Below are 6,186 nucleotides of genomic sequence, written 5' to 3' on the forward strand. Positions count from 1 at the left end.
ATCGGGGACCGGGATGGGGAAATGGGACAGGGACCGGGATCGCGGACGGGGACCTGGGACAGGGACCGGAACCGGGATCGGAGACGGGGACTGGAGACAGGGACCGGGACCGGGATTGAGGACTGGGACCAGGACCGTGATCGGGTTCCGGGACGGGGAACTGGGACTGGGACCAGGATCGGGGACCGGAACCGGGGACTGGGACCGGGACCAGGACTGGGGACGGGGACTGGGGACAGTGACCGGGACTGCAATCGGCACCGCCCCCCGAACCGCTCCCGGAACCGCTCCCCGGGCTACCCCGGCACTGCCCCGGCACCGCCCCGGGTAGCGCCCCCGGCACCGCCCCCGGGGCGGGCCGCCGAACGCACGCGATGACGCGCGGGGGGCGGGACGGCGCGGGGCGGTGACGCGCTTCATGCCAGGAGCAGGGCCCGGGTGCGACGAAGACGGGAGCGGGCCGACCCGATACCGCGCGGGGCCGCGGGCCCGGCGGAGCCCGGCCCGCTGGGTAGGGGCCGCCAATGGCACCGGGGCTTCTGCTTCGGCTTCTGTCCGTGTCGGCGGGGAGGCCCCAGCCAGCGGTACCCCTCTCCCTCGGCGACACGGGCGTGGAACTCGGCATCGGGCGCTGCATCGCCGCGGACAGCAGGGGGCGCACGGGTACCGATACTGCCATGGGGCCCGGCGCTGCTCTCCTGCTCCGCCGCCAGGCGGCGCTGCGCTGCCGTCCTGCCGCGCCTCCGGGCACGCTCGGTTTCCTCGGGACCCCGGGCCCCGCCTGTCCCGCCGCTGCGGAGGCGGGGGATGCTTTATGGGACTGCCCGAGCTGGCAGTGCCGGGTCTGGGGCGTTGGGGCGCGCCTTGGGGGGCTGCGGGTGCGCTCGTTTCCTCTTCTGCATGGCCTTCTGTGTGAGCATCTCTCGTTGCGACTGCTCTTGGAGAGTCAAACCCCTCCTCCTAAGTGGTCTCAGGAGCCTGGCAGGGTGAGTTTTGTTTCACAGGGGAAAGGGCCACTGGTCGTGTCCAGAGACCTGTGCACCCAGCCAGGTTTCTGCCTGATAAAATTCCAAATGGATGAGGATTTCTCCCAGCCCCAAGCTGCCCCCACCTGTAACCCTGGCTGCCTTTGGGGTGCCCAAAGCCTCCTCTGTGCAGATCTCAGGAACCTGGGAGGGGTGAACAATGTTGCACAGGGAAAAACCCCACAGATTTTATCTCCGGGCCTGGGGCCAGGAGCAGGCATTTGCGTGCTATAATTCCAGAAGGAGCACGGTGTCTCCCAGACCCAAGCCGCATCCAGCTGTGACCCAGCTGCTCTTGGAGTGCCAAAAGCCTCCTCGTAGCTGATCTCAGGAACCCTGGAAGGGTGAGTTTGGTTTCACAGGGAAAAGGCCTCCGTTTGTGTCCAGAGATCAAATAAGGGACTCTGCTTTTCCTCTAGTTCTCCTTCCTGTTTTCACCTGGGCTACAAGGATGGGCATGGCCTGTATTTCTCATATCAAAGTGATGTTACTAAATTTGTCCAGAAGTTCTGATTGTTATTTTTATTAGTAGTAGTAATTTTCTGATAGAAAACACTCTCATTTTGCCTTTCCCACGTTGTTTCCAGGTGCTGCCCAGGATGGACATCCGTGGTCTCAGACAGTGATTCCCGAGGAGCAAGGAAAGCCTTTTCCTCACCTGCACAGTTCAGGTGGATGGGACAGAATTGGTGTGGCCTGACAAGGCAGGAAAAGCTGTCTGTGTTCTGGAGTGCCTTGAAAGCTTTCTCCGTCAGGTTTGGAAGGGGTTTCTCTTTGGGATTTCTTGTGATGCAGCACCACGGGTATCCCTTTGTGCCAAGTCCAGTGCTAAAGGATTGAAGAACTGACAAGTGGGGTCTGGGATGAAAATGCCTCTAATAAAATTAAGCAAAGAATACAATAAGAGAAATGAGCATCCTTTTAATGTCTGAAATAGTTAGGAATAAAAATGCTGGAAAAGGGCACTCTGAATTGGTGTCACTTGTCATGGATAAAACCCCAGAGTGAGGAATCAGAGCAGAAGTTGAGAGCTGGAATCCTTCTGCAGTCGACTTAATTTTCTTTTCCTCCTCTCTTTCAGGACAGGAAGAATCACGACTCTCCTGCCATCTTTGCCAAGAGCTGTGGTGTTTGAGCAGCCAAAGCCCAGAGGCTTCAGCACCAGAGGTCTGAGCCTGGAGGGCTCCTGGTGCTGCCCGTGCTGTGGGCTATGTCAGAGGATGCAGGGTTCCTCTTTGCCTCCCTGCTGGGATTAACTGCCATGGGAATGTGGGATCTGGGTGAAACTCCAGCTCTCCTGGTGTTCAGGGGAGCAAGGTCTGAGGGACTCCTCTCTGGGGATGTGCGGTGAAGGACTGAATAGTGTGGAAGGAGAGTATTTATAAACTGTATCACTGTTTCTCCCAAAATTGGGGTGGAGCGGTTATGGGGGTGGTTGGGTTTGGTCTGGGCCTGTTATTCTTTGTGCAATTTTTAAATTCTCTTGTATGATTTACTGTCCGGTATCTTTCTAACAAAAGCTGACATAAATTTAGATTAAGGATTAGAACTTGGCTCCATTCATTGCAAACATTTGACAAGGCTGGAGGACTGGGGTGGTGACTGCTCTCAGGAAAGGTTACTTATTAATACTGTGTCAGATTTCCCGCAGTGACTGTCAGGCCTGCATGGCTGTGAGTTCGTGCTCTTCTCACTGGGGAAATAAGTTCAGCAAAATTAGAAATGTTAGAAAAATCCAGCCAAAAATTCCACCTCTGTACCCCCTAAGTTTTCCCAGTTTTTCCCAGCTAGGAGCTGCACAGAAGTCAGGCAGGGGAAGTGACAACAGGGAACAGCTGAAAAATTCAAAGGCACAAAGAGGAAAGGGGAAAGGTTTCAGAAAACAATTCTATGGTCTAAGAATAATTTCTGATTCCCTACTGAGAAGAACACGAACTCACAGCCATTCAGGCCTGACAGTCCCCTGCAGTGAGAGCTCAGCACACATCCACAGAGGCAAGTCCAGCATCTTAAATGAAAAAATAAAAATAAAAACCAGAAGAAAAAGGTGATTTCTTTTGCTTCAGAGTTATTTCAAGTTCTTAAAGCCCAAGCAACATTTGCTCTTGATTTTGGTTGGGTGAATCATGAGCAGTGGGCACGGGTCATGCCATTCATTGAGCAGAAAACCCGGGGTCATTTAGAGGGGACACAAGAACTGTTTGTGTAGCGACCTCGGGCTGCAGAGGGGCAGGAGAAAGGCCAAGGGAGCTCCCTGGGGCCACCAGGGCCTGTGGGGAACAGAATGGACGCTTGGATGACCAGTGGAGGTGAGGAGTGGATCTGAGTTCATCTACAGGGAAATAAGGAGGGGATACTCTGGAGTGAAAAGCTGAGGTGATGAGTTCACCCACCTGGGCACGAGTTGTGTTTGCACAAAGTGGGAACAGAGGTGAAGGTCAATCCAAAGTCGATCCTGCTTGACCTCTGAATTCCAGGATAAGTTTTACAAGCTGCCAAATGAGGGAGTAAAAATACACAAAAATGAAACCGAGAGCATTCATGAGGTTCCTAGGAGTCCATTACACTGTTGTCATAGAATTCTTAATGAGTTTTGAGCTTTTAATGACAACAATTCAGTACTTTCTTTGGATTATTCACTGTGTAGGATTTGGGGTTTATCTGGATTTTAAAGGCGTCGTGGTGGCCCTGACACTGCTCAGGAGCTGGTAGGAAAAGCAGGGTCAGAGCTCCTGGCAGGCACAGGGTGTTTTTCCCAGAGTGGACTGTGGAGGAATTGTTTGGGCCTTGGATTGTCCCTCTGGGTGATGCCAGTTGCTGTGATTTGTGTAATTCCATACATTTAACTCCCAATACTTCCCAGCCCAGGAGCTTGAGCTGACAGGGCAGCACACAGATTGTTCTCTGTGCTGTGCCCCGATTTGGGGTTGGCTGTCAGCTTTGCTAGCTCCCGTGAATTATGCCCATAGCCCCGAATTCCCTGCTCAATTCCACTGCCATAACCTCACAGCGCCTCATGGAGTGGGGATATACTGCGGCAGGAAGCTCAGCAGCATCGGCACAGGGACAGGTGTATATTCCAAAGAATTTGCTGTTTCAAACCCTCATCCCCCAGCCCCGCCGATGTCCCTGGGGGGCACTTGACAGAGTTACCTGGATTTCAGCTGATTTCACCCCCCCGAGCTCGGGCTCCAGGTGATCTTTTCAAGCAGGAGAAGGCAGGGGCCGGAGGCGCTCGTGGCCCGTGCAGAGGCAGTCCCTGGGGCCACGAGAGGACATCTCTCCCTGCAGAATTTCAGTTCTTTCCAGAGCCTCAGCAGTGACAGAGGACAAAGAGGAAGATGAGGAGGAGGAAGAAGGGGGAGAGGGTTTGAGAGGAGGGGAAGCCCAAATCCGTGCTGTGTGCGGAGCTCCGACAGCACGCTGCAGCCCGCAGCTCAGTGTGAGCACGGGGCAGAGAAGGCGATTTCTGGGCATTCAATCACCCTGAGGCGGGCCCGGCACCGCCCCTGCAGCACCGTCCCCAGCACAGCTCGGTACCACTCCGGGATCACCCGGCCCCGCCCCCGGTGCCGCCCGGGACCACTGGGGACCGCCCCTAAAGCACCGCCCCGGCCCCGCCCGGTCCCGTCCCCGGGACCTCCGTGCCCCGCCTCGCCAAGCCCCGGCTCCGCCCCGAGCCTGCCCGGGCTGCGCCGGCACCATCGCTGGCGGCCCCGCCCCTCTTCCCCGGGCCGAAGCGGGCTGAAGGAGATGTCCGCACGATTGGAAACGCCGCCGAAAATCGCACCCGTGGGATCGGTGTCGGCGTCGTGCGCAGGCATCCCACTAGAGCGAGCGGGCTCCTTGCTGTGCCCCCCCCTCCTTTTGCAGCCAGAGTTAGAAGGTCGGGGAGCGACACCCGAGCCGCCATCTTGGGAGAGGCAGGCGCGCAGTACCGCGCTCTGCCCACAGGGTGGCGCTTGGGAGACAGGCAAGGGATGGAATCAAGGAGTGTCCCAATCCTTGAGGAAATCCCCCTGAATGAACGCCCCAAAAAACCCCGACCAGAACTGACAAACCTCCTGCCTCTGTATGAGTGCAAAGGGTGTGCAAGGAGTGTGCAAATAGTGTGCATTAGCAATCGATCGGCAGGCATTAGCAATCGATCGCCGATCGAATCGATCGGCAGGCGCGATCAATCGATCGCCGATCTAATCGATCGGCAGGCATTAGCAATCGATCGCCGATCTAATCGATCGGCAGGCGCGATCAATCGATCGCCGATCTAATCGATCGGCAGGCGCGATCAATCGATCGCCGAGCTAATCGATCGGCAGGCGCGATCAATCGATCGCCGAGCTAATCGATCGGCAGGCATTAGCAATCGATCGCCTATCTAATCGATCGACAGGCGCGATCAATCGATCGCCGATCTAATCGATCGGCAGGCATTAGCAATCGATCGCCGATCTAATCGATCAGCAGGCGTGATCAATCGATCGCCGAGCTAATCGATCGGCAGGCATTAGCAATCGATCGCCGATCGAATCGATCGGCAGGCGCGATCAATCGATCGCCGATCTAATCGATCGGCAGGCATTAGCAATCGATCGCCGATCGAATCGATCGGCAGGCGCGATCAATCGATCGCCGATCTAATCGATCGGCAGGCATTAGCAATCGATCGCCGATCGAATCGATCGGCAGGCGCGATCAATCGATCGCCGATCTAATCGATCGGCAGGCATTACCAATCGATCGCCGATCGAATCGATCGGCAGGCGCGATCAATCGATCGCCGATCTAATCGATCGGCAGGCATTAGCAATCGATCGCCGATCTAATCGATCGGCAGGCGCGATCAATCGATCGCCGATCTAATCGATCGGCAGGCATTAGCAATCGAACGCCGATATAATCGATCGGTATTCGTGATCAATCGATCGCCGATCTAATCGATCGGCACGCATTAGCTATCGATCGCCGATCTGATTTTTCCCGCCATTTTTCATGGATTTTTTCCCCCATTTCTTACTGATTTTTCCCCAATTTTTCATGCATTTTTTCCCGCAATTTTCGTGGATTTTTTTCCCATATTTTCCCCATTTCTCACTGATTTTTTTCCCCCATTTCTCAATGATTTGTTTCCCCAATTTATCAAAGATTTTTTTCCCCATTT

General features: G+C 55.4%; 2 long non-coding RNA genes across 2 annotated transcripts; one reads left to right on the forward strand and one right to left on the reverse strand.

The window, feature by feature from the left end:
- Positions 1-405: 405 nt before the first annotated feature.
- LOC148217513 (uncharacterized) lies at positions 406-3,076 on the forward strand. Its single transcript, XR_015801029.1, has 2 exons — positions 406-1,780; positions 2,107-3,076. It is a non-coding gene; the product is annotated as an uncharacterized LOC148217513 (long non-coding RNA).
- Positions 2,398-4,423, reverse strand: LOC148217514 (uncharacterized). Its single transcript, XR_015801030.1, has 2 exons — positions 4,179-4,423; positions 2,398-3,517 (listed from the first exon to the last, which is right to left on the reverse strand). It is a non-coding gene; the product is annotated as an uncharacterized LOC148217514 (long non-coding RNA).
- Positions 4,424-6,186: the final 1,763 nt, after the last annotated feature.

Source organism: Sturnus vulgaris, unplaced genomic scaffold (genome assembly GCF_052056855.1).
Source record: "Sturnus vulgaris isolate bStuVul1 unplaced genomic scaffold, bStuVul1.hap1 Scaffold_749, whole genome shotgun sequence".
In the NCBI taxonomy this organism is placed as follows: Eukaryota; Metazoa; Chordata; class Aves; order Passeriformes; family Sturnidae; genus Sturnus; species Sturnus vulgaris.